Consider the following 19,970-nt stretch of genomic DNA (forward strand, 5'->3'; position numbering starts at 1 on the left):
TCGGTCATGGATGAGTCACTGGAATCCCTCCTGAACTGACTGGGAACAATAGCTTATTAAGAACCAAATGATGGGCCATGTGTTCTGTTTTCTCAGATTATTTCATACTGACAAAAAAAAAAAACAGCACTCGGCTGCCCCTCAAGTAAACAATGCACCGATTGTCCTTGGGGGGCACTTCTTCTGTTGACTGCCTCCTGTTACCTCTGTTTGTCTGCCTTCTGGTGTCAATATTTAAACTGTACCCTCTCTGGGGGAGGCAGATCTCACTTAAAAAGTTACCGTTATTTCTGGTATAAAATCAATTTGGGGTTGTAAATACATTTCTCATACATTTGTGTTTGTTGTGGCTTTGAATGTGTGTGTACGTGTGTGTGTGTGTGTGTGTGTGTGATTTATGTGTTTCTTGGAAATGGTAGGTGTTTTGAAGGATTTTGTTGTCTCTCTTGACTTAAGGTGTGTCTGGTTTGTGAATATATACAGGCAGGGTTTACCACTGAGTCAGAGTGGCCAGAGCCTGGATTAACACTCAAAGTAGACTGATAAGTGCAAACATTATGAATATTAAGACCACAAGTGAAAAGAAATAGACACGGGACATGACTGGCTGTGACATAACATTTTTCATGATCACTCTATCATCCTTAATTAAGTTAGAGCAAAACTATAAAGTGGATCAGCTACCTTTTTTTCTTTCTGAATTATGTATGAATAGTTCTTGGTAGTAGGCAACATGACATGACATTATTCGTTACTCCATATTGTCTCTGTATAGGCTAAGCTGTTGGAGGGATTATTCATGGATTCCCTACTTCTAGCACCTACATATGTAACACCTTAGCGTGTGTGTGTATGTGTTTGTGCGCGTGTACCATCATTTGTATGTTCAGCATGTGCATCTGTCGCAGACTATTGCTAGTCATTCCAGCCATACGCAGCCTACTGTGAAATTATTGTCTGTTTTTAACTCAAACATGGAGTTTCATGCTAATCTGACTTGTTTTCTCATTATCTTCTCCCTGACCCCTCCCACTTCTCTCCTCTTTTTGCTCATTATCTGTCCTCTGGTTTTCACCTCACTTCAACCTCATCTTTTTCTCTCATTTGTGTCTCATCCCTCTCTCTCTCTCTCTCTCACTATCTATCTCTCCCTCTGTTCCTCCTTCTCTCTGTCCCTCGCTGTCTCCCTCTCTAGTCCATCAACGTCCACAGTGGTGCTGCTCACTGCTAACTAGGCTGCCTCTGAGCCCACAGGTACGTCCCCTCCTCCTCCTCCTCCCCCCTCCTCCACTTCATGCTCTATTTTTAACTCCACTCTGCAGGATCCTTCCCCATGATTCTCCCTCTCCAACCCCGACTCACATCTCTGTCAGCACCTCTCTGCCATCCCAGCCAAGTGGTCGGAGACTGTAGACCAGTACCTGTTTATAAATTTATCCCCCGTGCTTCCTTTCTACCTTTTTTGTTAAAGAATGCTGCCTCAACTTCATTTTGAACATGTATGAAAAGTGAGTGGCATGGCACATTATGGCACATTATTATTTCCATAACAACATTAGATGCTCTTTCCGCTGGTGACCTGTGCTCTTTCTTACATTATATCAAAGCTTATGAAATGAGTAGAAACATGTGTAACATGGGGAATAAGTGGTGGGAGAGGAAGTAGAGGGAAGAAGAAAAGGGGAAAAAGGAGGAGGGAGGACAAGACCAAGGTCTCAAACCCCACAGTGTTATATGTAGGCTGCATGATGTGTGTTATCGGTGGATACGTTCATTCATGGCCTTGTTAAGCTGCCACCTTGCCCCGCAAGGAGCCTGGCAGCCATTTCAGCCTTCACACTGCGTGGAAACATAATGCACTTGTTGGACTGTGCAGCTGAAGTCCGGGGCTTCGTCTGGTCCCCTCCTCGGCCTCTTGTCTGTTAAGACCGATCAACTGGCTTTTCCTGTTGCATATCCTCAAGTTGACAAGAGCTTACAGCACACACAGCCTCCTTCAGGGGATGGGTACCACGCTCTGGAAGCTCTACGTATTTGTGTGGAAGAAGCATGTTGACTGTGTTATATACAGGTTGAGTGGGTGTGCGGTTCTGTCATGTAAACAGTCGCTGGAGCTCTTTACGCTCCTGTGGTGATAAAGAATAGCCTTAAATGGATTTAAGTGGTAGTGCAGCCCTGATAGCTCGGCTTTTGCTCAGAGAAATGTTTTTGTCTCATTGTAGAGACTCATTTAGATAATTTATTTTAAGAAAAATAGAATTTCGTTTGCAAAAATGGGTCAAAAAAATCTTTAATATTATAGAAGATCTCTTTATTTTCATTGGGAACAAAATGTCTCAGCTGGATGATGCAGCTCATAGTTGCAGCTGTATGTGAAGGTTTCTAGGTTTTTTATAATCTTATCCCATCAGAGGCTGCAGTAGTGTTACATAGTGTTAGTAGTGTTAGTTAATTAATGCCTTGTTTATTAGTCTCCATCCTACAGACTACAGACAAAAAACAATATGTTGTCCTGAACTAGTGGTTTGGTTCCCATGGTTACACTGTTTGTCTTGGATGTGAAGCATTTACATTTAATATGTACTTGATCGAGGTTGTCTTTGATACAAAAGGGAGGAGGGACAAACAGAAAGAAAGAGTATAAAAAAGACTAAATTGAGGATCATTTAAAAATCGTTGAAGCCAGGCTTTTGCCTATTGGCAAGCATTGTTTGCTCTTAATGACGGCATCTCAAGTACAGATTGCACTTTAAATACCTGCTGACTTAAAAGACGAATTTCCATTTTCTCATGTGTGAGGCAGACAATTGAGAGGGCCGGCCACATCTGAGGTAAACAACGCTTTGTGAGCCTTAAACACACGGTCTGACTCGGTAATGATCCTCGTCTGTGTTTCCCAGACGTGGCATTTAGGACTAAGGACAGACCTGCCTCGCAGCATTCCTTGCCTGATTTTCCCATGCAGAACCTACACAGGTAGACGGCTGTGAGAGAATCCATTTGTCAAACTCGCAGTCCTTCACGGCTATAGACAGCCACTGTCAATAGGGAGGCTTTTGAGTTATTATGTGCCTTACCAAAAGAAGCATGCAGCCTGTTTTTAGCGGGAGGTTTTCAGAATTTTTTTTTTTTTTAACACACATAGACACTCAAAAAAATACACACACAAACCAAACTACACACACACATTAACTTCCCCCTTCTCCCTGCCTGGCTCCTGTTGAGGCACATCACACACTCTCCGAGCACTCAGTCTTTGCCTGTCAAGGAGGCACACTCTGCAGCAGATGCAATAGGCCGAGCAGTGGCATGCTGAGATAATGTAGACAGTAACGCTGCCAAAGTTGTGATGTTCCATGCAGCACTGAGTCTAGCTTTTGAACGAACAGCAGTCCTTTCGGTGCACTCCCATACTTTGGCATAATGTTTACAGCCCTTTCAAAGAAGACAGAAATGCTCAGCTGGCTATGTAAGGAGCATGTCATCTCACCATGTCCTCACTTAATAACTCAGTGCTGGATGTTTGTAGCATGTCATTCTCTTATTTCCCTCTGCTTTATCAACGGGGCTGAAATGCTGCTCTTAAGCAGACTTAAGCACTTTCAGTGATTTTTGACTGATGTTGTCTTGAACAGTGATGTTTTAGGCGATAGCAGGAGACCCAAGTAGCTGCATTAGCGTGAGCTTTGTAAATTGGCTCTCTTCTATGAGCCACAAGGGTCTCTCTGTCTCTCATCATTCTGCTCTACTTTTGCTTCCCTCTTCCCTGCTCTCCTCTCTTTTTCCTCTGATGTCTGTTTCTCACTCATCTTCATTTCCTCCCTCTTTTTTTGGAGGCCTGGCAAAAGCATAAATAGATTATTAATACTAGATAGGCTTTTTTGTGTGTCCCTTTTGTCTTTCCCGCTCGTTGCATTTCATTTTCCCTTCCTCTTCCCCTCTTGTCTCATCCCTCCTCCCTCCTCTGGTGTATGCCTTCTGACAGCTTAGGTACCCTGCAGCCCGCCTTGGCCAGGTATAGCACTAGATGAAAGGTTTGCAGCCAGAGCTCTCTTTCAAAGATGCCTTCTGCCGCATCTCTGCTCTCCATGGGCACTCGGTTGTCCCTGCCAGGCAGATGGAGAGAAAAAGGGAAAGGGGAAAGAAAAGAAGGACGGAAATAAGGGGGGGCAAGATAACTGCAGACAACAGAAAGTTAGAGACACAGTGAGATCTTCAAACTTGCCCTTGCTCCAGATGCGGAAGTTGCGCCCTGGCCTGTGTAGGTGATCAAAGATGCTCGGCATCCAGGTGAGGGCAGCCAGGGGAAGCGACATGCCCCCTCTTTCACTGTGCCTCCAGTTTGAAGCTCTGCTTATATATCCTTACTCAGTCCGGAGGCCACCATGGGACATGGATGAGTTTTTAATTTTTTTGATTTTTTGAAAGTGTTCCTGACATGTTTTCATCATCTGATGTCTTTGAGTCGCACTTAAATCTGACTACAGTTAAAGAAGTAACATCTTGATCCCCCAACAAAATCCACTGAACTTTGTCCCTAAAGGTGAAATTTAAATGTCTCATTCACCTTCTGTGCCCAGTCAAGTCAGGATTGATGTCCTTGTGCATTTAGTCTGGATTTGTTTAATCAGTTTGCTACACTGTGAGAAAGCTGCTCTCTCCCACAGAAACATGTGGATCAAAGCGCAAAACAAGGAGCATTTTTGTCTGTGTAAAAAAAAAAAAAAGAAAAGAAGTTTGATCTTGAGGAAAACAAGCTCTTTCTAAGAAAATACCATGTGATGGCATTCACTTATTATAGCATTTTGTTTTGTTTTGTTTGTTTAAAATGAATTCCTTCTTTTCTAACTAATCAATTAGACGTGCTGAGTGTCCAGTAAAGAAGAGACTGGCTTGCCACATGAGAAATATTGTCTTGCCAGTGCTTCAGTATGTGGCAGAGCTCCACAGTCAGCGTGTCATTCTACTCGAGATCGTCTCAGGGCCTCAGCTTCCAAACTGTTTTACAAGCTGTTACCAGACCGAATCAAAACACGGCATCCTGCTTGCAAATCCAAACAGACATTTATTAGTTTCTGTCAGAAAACTCATTGCCCAGGAATAATTGAAAACTTTAAGCGTAAAAGAGATATTGCATTTGACATTAGAATGCAAACGATTTGCTTCTTCTTCTTAATAACCATCCTTGAAAAACCTTCTCCTCTGTGATTGCAGGGAGGACAGCTGGCTTGTATGGTTTGCTTGCATAAATCCTATCCGAAGACAAGCTAGATAATGCACTGTAGGTCTGGAGATTTAGCCTCTGGATGCTGCAGTGACAGAGGGGGGAGGCAGCGCGGGCAGTAAAACAACTGACAGTTGGTCATTACGGAAGACGCAGGTGGGCCAAAAATCAATCACGCCGGACATGCCGGACTCTTGACAGATGCCTGACGTCTGCTTGATGAAGAGCTCTGCTGTTCCTCGGAATGAGGAGGAGGAGGAGAGGGAGGGAAAGAGGAGCGAGGGAATTAGGATGAGTTGGGTGATAAGCAAGAGATATGGAGGAAGAGCCGCAGAGGAGGAAAAGACAATTATGAACAACTGAATCAGAGAATCAGCAGGAAAGAGGCAAAAGAGTTGAGGTACTGTATATGTTAATGAATAGATATTGGAGAAAAGTTAAGTAAGAGATCAGCGTTTTACAGAATAGAGGGAGAAAAAGGGGATCAAGACAAATGGAGGGAAAAAGATAAAGGAGGGCAGGCCAGGAGAACAGGACTCCAGACATTTTTGGCAGCACCTGAAGTCATTTGATGTGGCTACAGTTACCGTAACAGCACTTTAACAGCACCGCACGCAGTTTTTAGAGCAGGCCGGAGTCTGTGTTTTGACAACACCTTTTAAAGGCTATTTCATGGTGTCTGCTCCAACGGTATGAGAGAGTATTTCAAGTGTGAAATGCCACTACATTATTGGCCCGCACTCAATAACTAGAGGTGCTTGATTTCATTTTTTTGTCAATTTCCTACTCATTTAAAAAAATGTATGTATCAAGGGAAATTTTCTACTCCGGAATAACGTCTGGGTTGTAAATGCAGTCTTAAAGGTCAACCAAAGTCCAATGAGATTCATTTCTAACAAGCCCTGCTGCTGTAACAGTTTCAAGTGAATTTATTGAGAAATACACTAGCTGTCAGAAGTTACAGAACAGTCCCATTTTTCCAGTTTTTTTTATTGAAATTTAAGCAGCTCAGGTCCAATGAATAGCCTTAAATGGTACAAAGGTAAGGCACCAAAAAGTGAAAAATGAGGGATTAAGAAATTGTTTAACTTACAGCTTTCCTAAAGCAATGGAAGAAAATGAAGCCTAGAAAGTTCATGCAAAGAATTCCTGCAGGTGCCCCAGGTTTTGTTGATGACTTGCAAACCCTCTGTCTGTGCAAAGCCAGAGTTCGAACACACTGTTCCTACACTCTCTGATGCATGTTAGGACAGTGCTGAACTTCAGGAAGTAGTTCTGTATATTGCTTTCAGAATGGTGAGAAAAAGGCAAGCAATAAAGGAAGACAAACTGGTTGGTCTGGGGTTCATCCTGCAGCAAGATAATGACCCAACGGAACAAGACGGTAGCTTCACACGATGTGAGAGCAGCACAGTCTCCAGACTTACCCCATTTGGGATGAACTGGATAGAAGCTGAAAGCAAAGCAGCCCACAGGTGCAACACATTTGTGGAAACTGACCAATATTTGATTTCCATTGTAGAAAGAGTGTCACGAGTGTGTTTGGCTGCCAAATGAGTCAAACATTTAGATTAAATTTAGGATTTAGGATTCCATCATTCCTTTTTCTTAATCTTCTCTGCTCTAATTAGAGTAAACTGAGAAATTATATGATGTAAAAAATTGAGGTGTTTGCAAATGTTTGCCTGGTAGTGTAAGAGTAATCAAAGGGCATTTATTTTATCATAGCTTTATCTGCTGTGGCCAGTGTGTGAAATGAAGGGTTGGCAATTGGTAGCATAAACCTGTATCTGCAGTCTTTTTATCATTTTGACTATGTCTGGAGTCTAGGTAATACAATACAAAGCATATCCTTGCTGATGCTAATATCCTCTGTTGCACTCTATATCTAAGCATATTGTGAATCTCAATATTGTGGAGCTTGTATCTGTGCCCTTTTCTATTTTCTGTACTATAATGGAATGAAATTGCAGAAAAAGACAGGAATGAGGGGAATGAAGTGTCACAGTAAGCAACAATCCTGTGGCAAATGAGTAAACATGTTTACAGAGCATAAAGAGTTTTTATTCATTGCAGCAGTGTCAGTCTAAAGATTGCACAGCAAGGCTGTCTGACAAAAGATGAGCAAACAAGAAGTATTAGATTATTGTGTGGGTTGTCAGGGAAGAACAGAAAAGGTCTAACGTAACCTTTGGTATGTTTGCTCAGTCACAGTGCTGCTGTCCTGACACGCCACTGAGCCAAACAGCTTTTTCCTCCCAAAGATGGCACTTTGCTTGCTCAGGCAACTCTGATTAGCAGTAAATTAGCAGAATTATTGATTTTGACATCTCATCTAAATGACTCATCTACACACAGACTGTACTATCATCCAAGTAGCCTCCAGTCACTTCAGCACACCCTCCTGTCAAAGCTCCTTATGCTCAAGTGACTATGTAGGACCACACCCCAACCTGGCTGGTACTCAGGACGGCCAAATGTGGTTTCACACATACGGCATGATGTGCATGTCAGGAGAAAATGCCTCAAACCCAGAGATGCCTGACATCTTTTTAAAAAGTCATGAGGTCATTTGCTGCTGAACCAAGAATTATGCAATTTAAAGAAAGTGAGTAGGACATGAAATCAGTACTGAACATGAATAATAAATTGAGGGAAAGATTGTGGGGGTTTTCAGTTGCTTATCCCTGTGGTCTAAAGTATGCATAAATCATGCTTTTACTACTACTACTACTACTCTATGTTACAGCCGATACTTTCTAACTGGCACTTCTCTTCTTACAGAAAAAAATGCAGATAAAATTTAAAATGACGTGCTGATTAGTGTCACTTTAATCTTTAATTCTGCATGTGTAGTCATAGTCATCATTTACTAAATAGTACTTGAAAGAAGGACAGGAAAGGCAGGAGTGAAAGGTGATGGATGACATACAGGTTCCACTCTGATCTGGATAAAACCAGTGTGTTTTTGGGTTATGGTCCAATGATGATAAATACGCTACAATCCACAAACTAAACTGTTACATGAAATGATCTGAAATGATCTGAACTACAAGTTCAGATCATTTCTATCCCCCTGTTTTTTTTAATTGAGTGCTGCACACCTGGTATACAACACACTGTAGGGCCTTTACTGCACATGTTGCCTGCTCCATACTATCTCTCAATCTCTATTTATTTCTTGTCTATAGGATACTCACTCTATCTCTCGGGGCATCCTGTATCTCCTCTCCTCCCTTCTACCTCCATATCTGTCCTCTACCTCTCTTCTTCTATCTCCCTGCTTTAATCAAGCCTCTGATCATAGGCCCAGGAGGATGAGGATAATGAGATTAGGCCTGTACATGTTTACACACTCTGATTTACATTGAGCTTTCTCTGTCTTTCTCTGTCTGTCTGACCCATATTTCTCTATATCCCTCCTCCGTGTTTGTGTTTTTTTTTACTTTTTATGCCTCCTGTCTCCCTCTCAGGCTCTCAACCTTTCCCACTTGTGTTGCCTGCCTTTCTGCTGCAGTAGCAGCGTGGATACACAACGCTTTGTTAGCCAATAACCAGTAATGTTATCCACCCACCACTCGGGCTTTAATTCCAACACTGCAGTGTCAGATCTGATTATTTCAGTTCAGCTAATGTCTAAAACATAATCTGTCACTCTCATTGTTTTTGCTTATTTTGCATGAGGCTGCACATTACATAATGAACATTCACTGTGGGACTTTGTGGTGAAACCAGTGCAATTAGAGAGATGTGTGTATTTGTGTGTGGCTCTGTGTGTACACGTGCAGTATGCACAGTGACTGATCACCATGTGGAGCACTTCTCCTCCAGTCATCTGTCATCGAAACTGGCATCTGCGCAGCCTCTCTTCATGTCACCTGATAGTCTGAGAACCAAAGAACCACTCAGTTTTTACACAGTAGAGTGGGAAAAAAGTAGTTACTGAGTCTACAATGTAAGCAATGTGAGGAATCCCAGGCTTTAGCAGCCAAGCCTTTAGAGGAAGCAAAAGGTCTTTGCCATAGGAGAAATGAAATTATGAGTGCTTAGCGGGAGGGCCCTATTGATCCACTGTGACAGAGATAAGGTGAGTGAGCCAATTCCAAATGTATATAATCCTAAACGATATCCATGGCACCCAGAGGATGTGAGATACTCATTTTACATAATTGACCATATCTGCATAATTGACCGATACTAACCAGCACTGTAATTTGGAATGTCTTTTAAAGACCTGATCCATGATTAAAATGTAATCAAAAGTGTAGCGACAGTACCACAAACAAAAGTGCTGAAACCTGATGTCACTCTCAAGTTGGCTTTTAATACTGTTTTTTCAGTTTTCTTATGTAAGTTTCATTACATTGATGTAGAAGTGAACATAAAATTCTGATCAGTTGAATAGCAAAAAATGAGATAATGATTTTTCTACATATGTAGAACTCTGACTTTTCAATTAATTTAGACAACGAAGGCTGTCCTATAAAAAATGCCTTTCAAGAGAGAAGTAGCAGTTTCACAGAGCGTGAGATGTTATGCAGTTTAATGTGTTCAATCATCTGTGTTTCAAGCTACCATTTTCTTTGTCAGTTCTGTTTTCTTATAGATAACAGGTCTGTGCTTGTGCTTGAAGTCTGGTTTGGATCTTTGTATTTTAGATGGAAGAATGGATGTAAGTAAATTGTGGTTTGCCATCAGATAATGTAGCACTGTAGTAATTAACTCCCACATCTTGCCCTCTCCATCTGTGAAATCTGGTTCAGACAAACAAATGGGTTGTTTTCTGTGTATCTCTTGCTTTACACTATTCTTTTAGTAAGCCTTTTTAAATCCACCTCTGCTGTTCACTGGGTCACTATAAAATAAAATACAGGACATATATTAATGGCTTTGTGATAGACATCAGCACCCAAGCAATTTAAGATCAGTATGGGACCCATTGGCTGTTAAGAGCTAATGTCTATGTGTCCCAGTTGGACTGTATATGAAACTAACTGCCACACATACACAAAAACAAACTGCTCTGCTTATTGTGATACAGTCTGGTACTACCAGGCCACTAGTATTATGGCAAACCAAAACTCAACTTGTTGCAGTGGTAGATGAAAAATGGCAGCTCCCGTGATCCTACAGATTGTGACAGCTGACAACGAGCTTCGTGTTCCCAAGCCAGGCAGCTGCTCAAGCAGAAAACATGAACGTGACATTATTGATGCAAGCTTTTAAAGCTGGATTTGACTCCTGATTCCTTTTAAAGGTTTCAGATGGTCATGTTATTATGAAAGCTTGTCAGATAAAGTTGCACAAGTGTTACAGTGTTGTCATTAAATATTGGTTTGGCATAGACAGTGGCTGCTTGTTGTTGGGTAGTGTTGCTGTTATGTGCCACAGTGTTCGCTTTTTATTTTTTAACAGCATTTCAAGATCTTGCTCAGTATCAGCAGACAGGTACAGTTCATTACGCAGGGATTTCAGCACTGATACCTAATGTTAGAGAGAAAGAGAAAATAAACCAGTCATTCCACTTCCTGTGAGTAACTATCCCACTCCCTCCAGTATTTTTCCCTCTTGTCTTTCTGTAGAAGAGGCGTATAAGTCATGGATTAATTGAGAATTCCTGTGACAAAGTTCACAGTAGTGGCATTCCTCTGAAGCCAGCATTTGGTGACAGCTTTTTTACATGCAACCAAGAAAATCTTCAGGAGGTAGGCATCACCTTTACATATGCCTTTGGGAGTAAGTCCAACATAGTTCATCAGTGTTAAAGGTATAACACCTTTAACACATTTAAGTATTTGCTATCATCACATAGCTAACATTAGCATTAGCAGCTATTTACTCACCAGTTTAGAAGACAAGTTGTGAGTTCAGCATTAAACTTCATTCCTTTACTCGCTAAGAGCTGCAGCAGTGGAAGGCAACACCAATGCTAACTCTTGTTTTGCTTCACTTCTTTTCTTTGCCATTGAACATGGTTCAACGTAGTTTGTGGTGGAGCGGGTGGTGGTGGTGATAATGGTTGCTTGCCAAGAGCTTCAGTCATCACTGCAGTTCAGTCATTGCCTACCTGTCCTTAAATTTTAGGAGGTTAGAATATGCCCTCTGGGTACCACTATTTCTTCACCTCTCTGGTTGGACAGAGGGCAGACTGGACGCTACAGTGACTCACTATCACCTCTTGAGGTACAAAGTGGTATTATGAGACTGGGGCTAGCTGGTTAACATGCAAACTTCAGTAGCTATCTCTGCAACACAGTATGTAGTTGTCTTTGGCATAACGTCAAAACTGTTATTGTTTCACTTTCTGTTGATAGTTATGTTAATTCTTTATGTGGGCATGGTCCACTTGGGCCATATACTATCTCCAGGAAGGGTGCTAACTTGGATTTCTGCTTTGGTGTTATAATCAGGCTCTTCCAACAAAATCCCTCCAGGTCAGTGAGTTAGTGGTAGAACACTGAGTTTCTCAGGCATGTAAGCACACCTCCTCAGTTATTACTGTCCTCATGTTATTTTCCTCTCTCACAGAGTCAGCTGAGTTTTTGTTCATTGAGGTGATATCGTTGTAGTTTTGCTTATAAGTTAACTGCAATAATTCAAGTTTTTAGGTTGTATCAGCAGCACATTGTAGCCTGTTTCAGTAATTGACCATAAAATACATGTGCTGTAGCTTCTTCCCTATGCTGCACAGATGAACAGACTGACCTTATGTTTTAATTTCTAGTCTCCATCAGACATCTAGTTCATTTTGACAAATTGGTTGTGCATGTTTTTAGCCTGCTAATCCTAATGAGGTGCCTCAAAGCCCCTAAATGCATCTGAACTTTATAATGTCGCAATATTATCTAATATAAATTATACTGTAGACAGGTTGCTGGCTAGACAGGCACTGTAATTATGACAAATAGCGTTAATGGGCTATAAAGGCTGTTTATACCTGTCAAGGTGTATTAGAAAGACCAGGCTTACAGTGACACTGCAGAGGTCAGTGTACAGTTAGAATGAGTGGACGTTTTTTAAAATGTTTTTTTGGTTTGTTTTTTTCTCTCTCTCTCTTGTTGGGTGCAAATAAACACAGTAGTAGTCACTCCTTTGGCTTTGGCTCTGTATCCATGGACAGCCTGCGCTTGGCTCCATGCTGTCTTGTTCTGGAGCCAGAGGGTGAAGAAGGCAAATGTGACTATGATAAGAAAGTCTGAGCATTCCCTCTGCTAAACACACATTCACACACATACACAAACACACACATAAAGCCTTTGCCATTCAAAGGACACAGTGTTATTCCATCAGACAGGGGTCACCATGTCTTTAATTTGGTTTACACTGCCGGCTCCAATCTAGTTTCCCCATACAGACCGTGGATTTGATCCAGCCACCAATGTGACACTGATCTGACCTGTTCATTGTCTAAATATATGCACAACTACACAGTTCAGCATCCCTTTTACATCTATGTCAAACTAAGTCCTGGAGGAAGCGAAATCTGTGGTTTCAGCTGTTTTACTCAAGGCAGTGTGTCTACAGTAACAGAGCTGGCACTTTGGACACTTACAGCTACAGTAGATAGTTTTACACACTGACGTCTGGCTAACTGACTGGCTGACTGTACAGTGTTTGACTGTGACTTTCAGAGGGTTAAAGACAACCTTAAACTTTCAGGTTGGTCACAATTCTCTACCAGACAGCATACTTGTTGCTGTGTAATATACAAATTGTGTTTTATGTCTATGTAGGTGAAAGTGAAAAAACTGAATGTCTTCAGCCTGACTCTATTGGCAAAAAGATCAGATTTGAGATGGCGAGACTAATGGAAAGCTGATGGAGCGATGCCCACACCCAGCAACTTGTTTGTTTATGCTCTCTGAGTGTTTTATTGATCTGTTCATGATGATCAGTTTTAAATTGGGAAAAGGATGGCCAGAAGGTCCCCTTAACTGAATTACAAATGTTTGCTACTACCGACCTGTGGCATTTTATCACACTGAAATAATGGAGAAATTATATATATATATAAGAAATTATATATATATATAATTTCTTATTATTATATATATATATTATATATATATATAATTTCTCCATATATATATGTTGTTTCAATTACAAAGCTGCTACTGTTCTGCCCTGCGAAGCGCTGTTTACTGGAACATTTGTTGCCAAATGAAAGTGAGATGGCTCAAAATGTTCATACGGTATTACATTTCCCAGCTACCTCGCTAGGTTAACAATAGGTGATTGTAATCAAAGAAATTATGATTGCAGTTCAGTAAAATTGGAGTGAAATAAAGTGATTGCCACAGCTACTGAGCTGTGTATTTATGAACGCCCCACAATAGTAAGAAACACATGAAGGCATAGAGTACTAATATCACCGGGTTACTCTCTTGAGGTTCCTGCACTTAGACAAAAAAATTCCTATGTTTTCAAGGGAACAAAGGCTTTTTTTTGTCTGTCTGTCTCTGCAGCAAGTGTTTTTCCTGATCACTTCATGTTGCTGCAGTACACAGACAGACTGGTGCTGTACAATAAGTCCCTGATGAGCTGTGGGCTGAGGGCTGGGAGAGGAAAGAGGAAAAGAGGAGCTGATACATTTCCTCTGGACACACACTGTTTGGTGGTGTTGGTGATTTGTCATGCGAGTGTGTACTTCTAACTTGTGTGAGCAAGTCTGACACAGACACACACACAGACACACACAAACATTGTTCGGTACTGGTGCTGATGGTAATTTGATATGTAATATGCCCCATGCCTGGGCCACAGTAGCAACAATAGAGAGGCCAAGTCTCCAGTGGCCAGTGTGTTTACTGTCTACAGAAGCATCAGTCCTCCAGCATGTCCTCATTCTGTCACTGGCCCTTTGTCTTTCATAAGTGTTCATCACACTTTTCATCATGTCTGTTGTTTTCTAAGGTAGGAAAGAGTAAAATAAATGCTGCTTCAGTACATTTTTACGATACAGGTACAGTTATTTCACTGATAAAAGGCGGTTTTACTCTAGACTGACATAAAATGATTAACTTGTCCTAGCAACGTGTGCCAAAGTCCAGTACGGCGCAGTTCAGCTTTTTATTTAAGAATAATTTCAAGTGCTGTGACAACTGGAGCTACTGTGTGAAAAATTGATATTCCCGACTTATGGAATTGTGGAATTGTTTGGGGCTGTTATGTAAATGTTGACTTACACAGCTATAGCTCTGACTCCCAACAAAGATGCAGCAAAGTCAGCACAGCAGGAAGTGGGGGGAGTAACAATAACAACTTCCTTCCCAAGGGGAACATGGATTAAAAGCCTGCAGGTTGTGCTCCTTTAAAATGCTATATGAAAAGGAAAAGCAGCCTTAGCAGCGAGTGACAGCAGGTAGCATAGCTCTCAGGAGAACGGTGTAGCAGCAGACATGGCAGCAGAAGAGGTAGGAAAGCACTGATGGCTTAAGTACCCATCCATAATCAAAAGGGTGCATTGTATGCAGCAAAGACAGTGTGTCATGTGTAAGTTACATCCAAGCTGACAATCTGAAGGAGCTCACAGACGTTGCTTTATCAATGAAAGACTGTAGTCCAATTAATCAGTCATGTATTTGCCATTGTAGTTGCTATAATCACATGGGAGTATGATATAATAACCAGAGCTGCAACAGCAAGTGAGTCAGTGTGGCTAAAGCTAGGCTGAGAAACTGCAGTATCTAAAAAGAAAAAAAATGAAATGGGTTCCCATCAAAATGTCAATAACAATCCTCTGACCAATCACAGCGCAGCAGCAGAGAGCTGCTTTTGCACACACTCTGAGTAAACATACATTAGCCCCGTCCTGCCCACAAATTGCTGAGTTCATTTAGAGAAGCTGGGCGCTGAAGCCGACTTGAGGGGAGACGACTGCCAGTCACATAATTCAGGCGTTCCACGTGCTCTGCGAGGATATCTGAGCGAAGACAGCACTGATGGATGCCTGGGGCTGGATCCAGGCTACGTATGTGCAGTCAATCAGCCAACCATTCTGTCAGGCTCAAAGGGCAAAAGACCTATTAAAATCCCAAATACCCCCGCTGGTAATTAAAGTTTAATATTCACTTGTAGCTGGCTTTAACCATGTGCTCAAGAAAAAAGTGTTCTTTCACTAAATTTTAATCACATGCAGAAAATATGTGAGAATTCATTGTAGTAGAGTTCATTGTAGAGTGTAGATGAGAAAACAGTTATACTATAGTCTAAAGCTGATCCTGTGTATTTATGACAATGGGCACAAGATTAATTGCTGGTAAACCAAATCTAACTACACCAAATTACTGCTATTTGTTTGTCAAATTATATCTCTTCTTCCAGAGTACATTGTTGTGAAAGCTGCAATTAAGATCCACGCTCATCAACTTGGCTCACGATCTGTGATGAGTGGTATTCCTGCGAACAGACTGAAATACCTCTCTACCTGCTCGTCTGGTAACACCACCTCGGCGCTACAATAACAAGATTATTGTAGCGCCGAGGTGGTGGAAAAATAAGCACGGCAGATAGACAGATGACAGATACAGAGAGTCTGCCTCTCAGTGCAGAGCAGATCAGTAGAACGATTTGCACGCTGGGAGGCCGACTTCGCCGCAGATGGAAAAGATGGGGTTTAGGCACGCGGGGAGGGGGGGCTGCAGGCAGTTATCAAGATGAGAAAAAGGCGACATGTGTTTGTAATACGAACAGACAGGTAAATATAGTAAACACAGAGCAGAGGGTCTCATAGGATCATCGGATTTGTGGTGGCTCTTGTTGACAGTCATAGAGCCACACCTGCTCGTCAGGCCACACCTTGTCTGGCACTGTTTACCCATGATGCCTGTGTTACACCTTCATGCCACTGATTGTTCCATTTGACTCAGTGGTAAACTATTAGATTCATGTTTTTCAGATCTGATTGTAGAAATCTGATTGTATGACCTGAATGTCAGCCAACAATCCTGCCTACTACTGAGTAAACAAGTCCATCAATATCACATCACTCTGACTGTTTTGCATCTGTTTGTTACTATGAGGCACCCATAGCAACATGTGGCCCCAGTGAGGAGAGCAAAGCAGTGGGAGGAAGTGGTATTACGAGCAGTGTCAGGTCAGACAGGTGCAGGGCAGGCTGGCAGAGAGCAGCAGCAACACGCTAGAGCAGCCTGCTGGAAATCTCAGCAAAACCTCTTAACCTCTGTGTGTGTGTCTGCACTGCTTCCAAGCATGCAGACACACAAAGACATGCATCCACACCAAAGCAGCACACTCCTCAGAACAAAGTTCTAGCGATCCTCTGATGTATCTGTCTACTGTATGTCAGCAGCATGTGTGATAGCCTGTAGATACATGAAAGGAATATTACAATACAAATGTGGGACAAATACACTACAGTTAAGTAATAGACAAACTGTGTCATATAGAAGTAGTACACACACAAAAAAAAAAAAAACATACGCGTTACTCCACACACACACATACAATCGTGTAATTAATCCAAGAAATTAAAGTGTGATATCACCATTATTATAAACCACTTTTTGCTCAAGTTTAAATCAATGAATATTCTAATTGCTGCCTTTGGGCTTTTTTTTTTTTCTAAGTTGAACATGTTATTACCTCCCTGTTTTACTTATTGATACTAATGAACTTTTAATATCTGAAGCCTGCTTCATTACCCAGGGTTGCATCAGTTTCCCCGAATAAGAAAAATGAAGAACGACCGTGGTCATTAATTCATCCAGGCTGGAAAACTGCTGTCATGTATAACAGCCACTGTTAGGGTGGATGAAACCGTCTGTGACCTCATCCTCTGACCCTTGTTATTGGGCAGCAGCCGGCGGTTGCTACGGTAACGGGTTAACTTCATCCCATAAAGAACTGTTATCACGCAGCTACATATTAAATGAGTTATTGGGCTGCATCAATAGTGCGTTACAGTTTAGTGAAACGTTCCCAGCGCTGTTCAGTTGAAGTCGCTCTATCTGCTTGGTTTTGCTTTTTGTATTGTGTGGGTAGGAGGAGCCGCTTTCCTGTGATTGTCTGCCTGCGCTCTTTCTCTCTCTCGCTCTCTCTCGCTCTCAGTGCGTCTCTTCCCTCTCTCATTTTTCCAAAGTTGAATATTCCGCTCGCCTGGGAGCTGTCTGCCAGCGGAGCGGTGCAGTCCCACTCACTAAACGCAGCACCGGGGCTGGTGTGTGTGTGTATGTGTGTGTGTGTGTACGCTTTTTTTTTTTTTTTTTTTTTCATTTTTGCGTTGCGCCGCGCTGCGCCCGTGTGGAGCCGCACTTTTGAGGAGGGGAGAGAGAGAGAGAAGAGAAGGGTTCAACCCCCTCCACCACCACCCACCCCCCCAACTCTGTCCACCCTCCTCGTCCTGTGTTTTCTTCCAACTTCGTTTCGGGCTACTTTCAAGATGACAGAAGAAAAGGGTGCTCGGCATGTAAAGCTGGTAGGTGTCTGAAAAACCCCTCCCCTCCGCGCTGAGAGGTGTCTGGCTCGGTCTGGCTGTGCGGGGTTCAGGTCTGTGGCAGCGCACAGACACGCCGGGGGTGAGAGGAGCGCCCGGGAATAGGAACGGGACCCGGTGGTTATTATTACCCCCCCCCAGTCCGTTTGGGATTTTCTTGCTGTGTTTGCCCGTAGCTTTCACTTGAATGGACCTGAGTCAAACGCGCGTGAACATGTCTGAGGTAGGCTGCTGGTACAATGCTCAAACTTACACACTGTTCCTTTATGGGCAGGGTTTCTCATGTGTTTTCATTTGTGTAAAAACTATGAAGACACGCGGACCCCCGTCTGATGTTGTGGCATATGTGGAGAGATTTGTGTTGTTGATGTAGTAGACAACAGCCTCTTGTTAGAGACACTCAGTGAAACATTGCATTAAAACTGCATGTTTTTCTCACTGGGATCATTTCCAGTGAAATATAGTGACATTTAACCTGTAATATATTCTGCTTTGAAGTCCCCTGCAACTCCCATAAGACCACAGTATGGTGACAGACCCTAGTTTGGGTACCCTTGCTGCGCAGAGGATCGCAGACTCTTGTTATTAGAATGATTCAGCAGAGAGATTCATGTGTTGCTGCCATGCAAAGCATGTGGAACAGTTTTAACATGCACGTGTATCCCTCTGCTTATTATGGGGGTTTTTTTTGTTCAGAGCTGTAGGTTTTCTGTGCTATGAAACACAGACACTTTGGTTATTTACATTTCATCTTGTGAGGAGTCACGTCTACATAAGGGTCTTTGTGGTATCTCCATACTGTCCAACCGTGATGGCATTCTTCCAGTCAACAGCAGTAACCTGTTCTTGTATCATTTTGTAAAATGTGAGGACTGTCTTTGATGGTGAACTTGCTGTGACCGTGTCTTAATTTTCTGCTTAAGTATCACTGTGACGTCCCTGTAATTCTCTTGTTAATAATAGGAGTATTGACGTGATTGTTGTGCAGTATCTTTAACATGAATTAATTGTTATTATCTTTTCAAGTTTAACATTTTAGGATTCCTGAAGACATGACAGTCTCACTGAATAATTCTACTTAAACAGAAGCGTGTATTTCATTTTTATATGGATGAAGCCAAACTCTTTCTGATTTCAGGTCATTCGAAGCAACAAACACTGACTTGGAAATCAAAAACAACAAATCAGCCAGCGGGTAGTGTCGAAGTCAGCCAGTGCCCCAGGATTAATACCCTGTCAAATTGCTGACGAAATGCTCAAAGTTGTTGGGAGAGTGTTGAAGTGTCGCCTCGCATAATTCATCTCGTGTGGTGCTGAATGCCAAACACTGAACTCAGCTGAGTTCTGATGATCCTGCTGAGCTCAGCTGACAGTATGAGGGAGCGTGTTTGTTGTTAGGGTGCTTTGAATGCCTCTGTATATGCTAGAGGGTTGGGTAGCATTAGCAGGGAAGATCGACACTTTTGTTACGAGGCGAATGTCTGCCTGGCTTAAGCACGTCTCGAGTAGCTCGGTGCTTTTTATTTGGCTCCAACCTCTACTTAAATCAGCGGCTCTTTGCTGAATCTTAAGCCCTGTTTCCCAGATTGATACGCTCTGCCTCTCTCTTTCTCCCTCTGCCTGTGCCAGCTGTTGGAGCGAAGCGAACCCACGATAAGGTGGACTAAAAGCACCAACCCAATCAGCCCCTGTGCATGTCCTATAAGTGCACTGTAGCAGCAGTTTACCCGGAGCTGCCCCTGTCTCATACCATTACACAGCATGGCTCATCAGGCCTATTACACATCGGCACACTCATGTACGCTTCCATCTGAAATAGACAAGAATAGAGTCAATGCTCTGGGCTGCCACTTATACCTTCAAAAGCCATACATTCTCTTCCTTGACAGTCCTCTTCTATCTTTAGGGTTGTTTTCCTGTGGTCTGTTTCTCTCTCATCCTCCTTCCTTCCCTCCTTCCCTTTCATTCCTAGTCTCTCAGTTTTCTCTCTCTTGGTTTACCCATGCATCAATCATCTGTCCCTTTCCTCTCTCCTTCCATACGACTGTCAGAGTCTCTCCCCCCTCTCTGAGGAATGGTGGGTGCTGTACCCTGTGCTCTGAGGCACATTACAAAGCTCACTGTTTTGTGCCTGCTTTACCTGCTATTAACCTATTTTGTTTGACCTTTTTGTGCTTAAAGTTCTTTCTATTCACCGAGGACGGCAAGGGGATTGAGAGAAAGCGGTAGCTTTAAAGAAACATTGTTTGTCCAGTGACATATAGTGTAAGACTGAATGCATCTAGGGAGATC

At 42.4% G+C, this 19,970-nt stretch overlaps 1 protein-coding gene across 5 annotated transcripts in view; it reads left to right on the forward strand.

Annotated features, from left to right (window-relative positions):
• mid2 (midline 2) overlaps window positions 1-19,970 on the forward strand; it is a 138,656-nt gene that overhangs the window by 31,189 nt on the left and 87,497 nt on the right. The window contains exon 2 of one of the 5 annotated variants that reach the window (XM_018669254.2): window positions 1,196-1,254. The exons of 1 other annotated variant lie outside the window; for it this stretch is intronic. The gene's annotated coding sequence lies outside the window, so the exon portion shown is untranslated. Of the gene's footprint in view, window positions 1-1,195; window positions 1,255-17,264; window positions 17,661-17,683; window positions 17,902-19,970 lie in introns of those variants that run through there. 3 more of the 5 variants (XM_018669244.2, XM_051072417.1, XM_018669263.2) reach the window with 3 other exon arrangements.

Source organism: Lates calcarifer, linkage group LG8 (assembly GCF_001640805.2).
Source record: "Lates calcarifer isolate ASB-BC8 linkage group LG8, TLL_Latcal_v3, whole genome shotgun sequence".
Classification (NCBI taxonomy): Eukaryota; Metazoa; Chordata; class Actinopteri; family Centropomidae; genus Lates; species Lates calcarifer.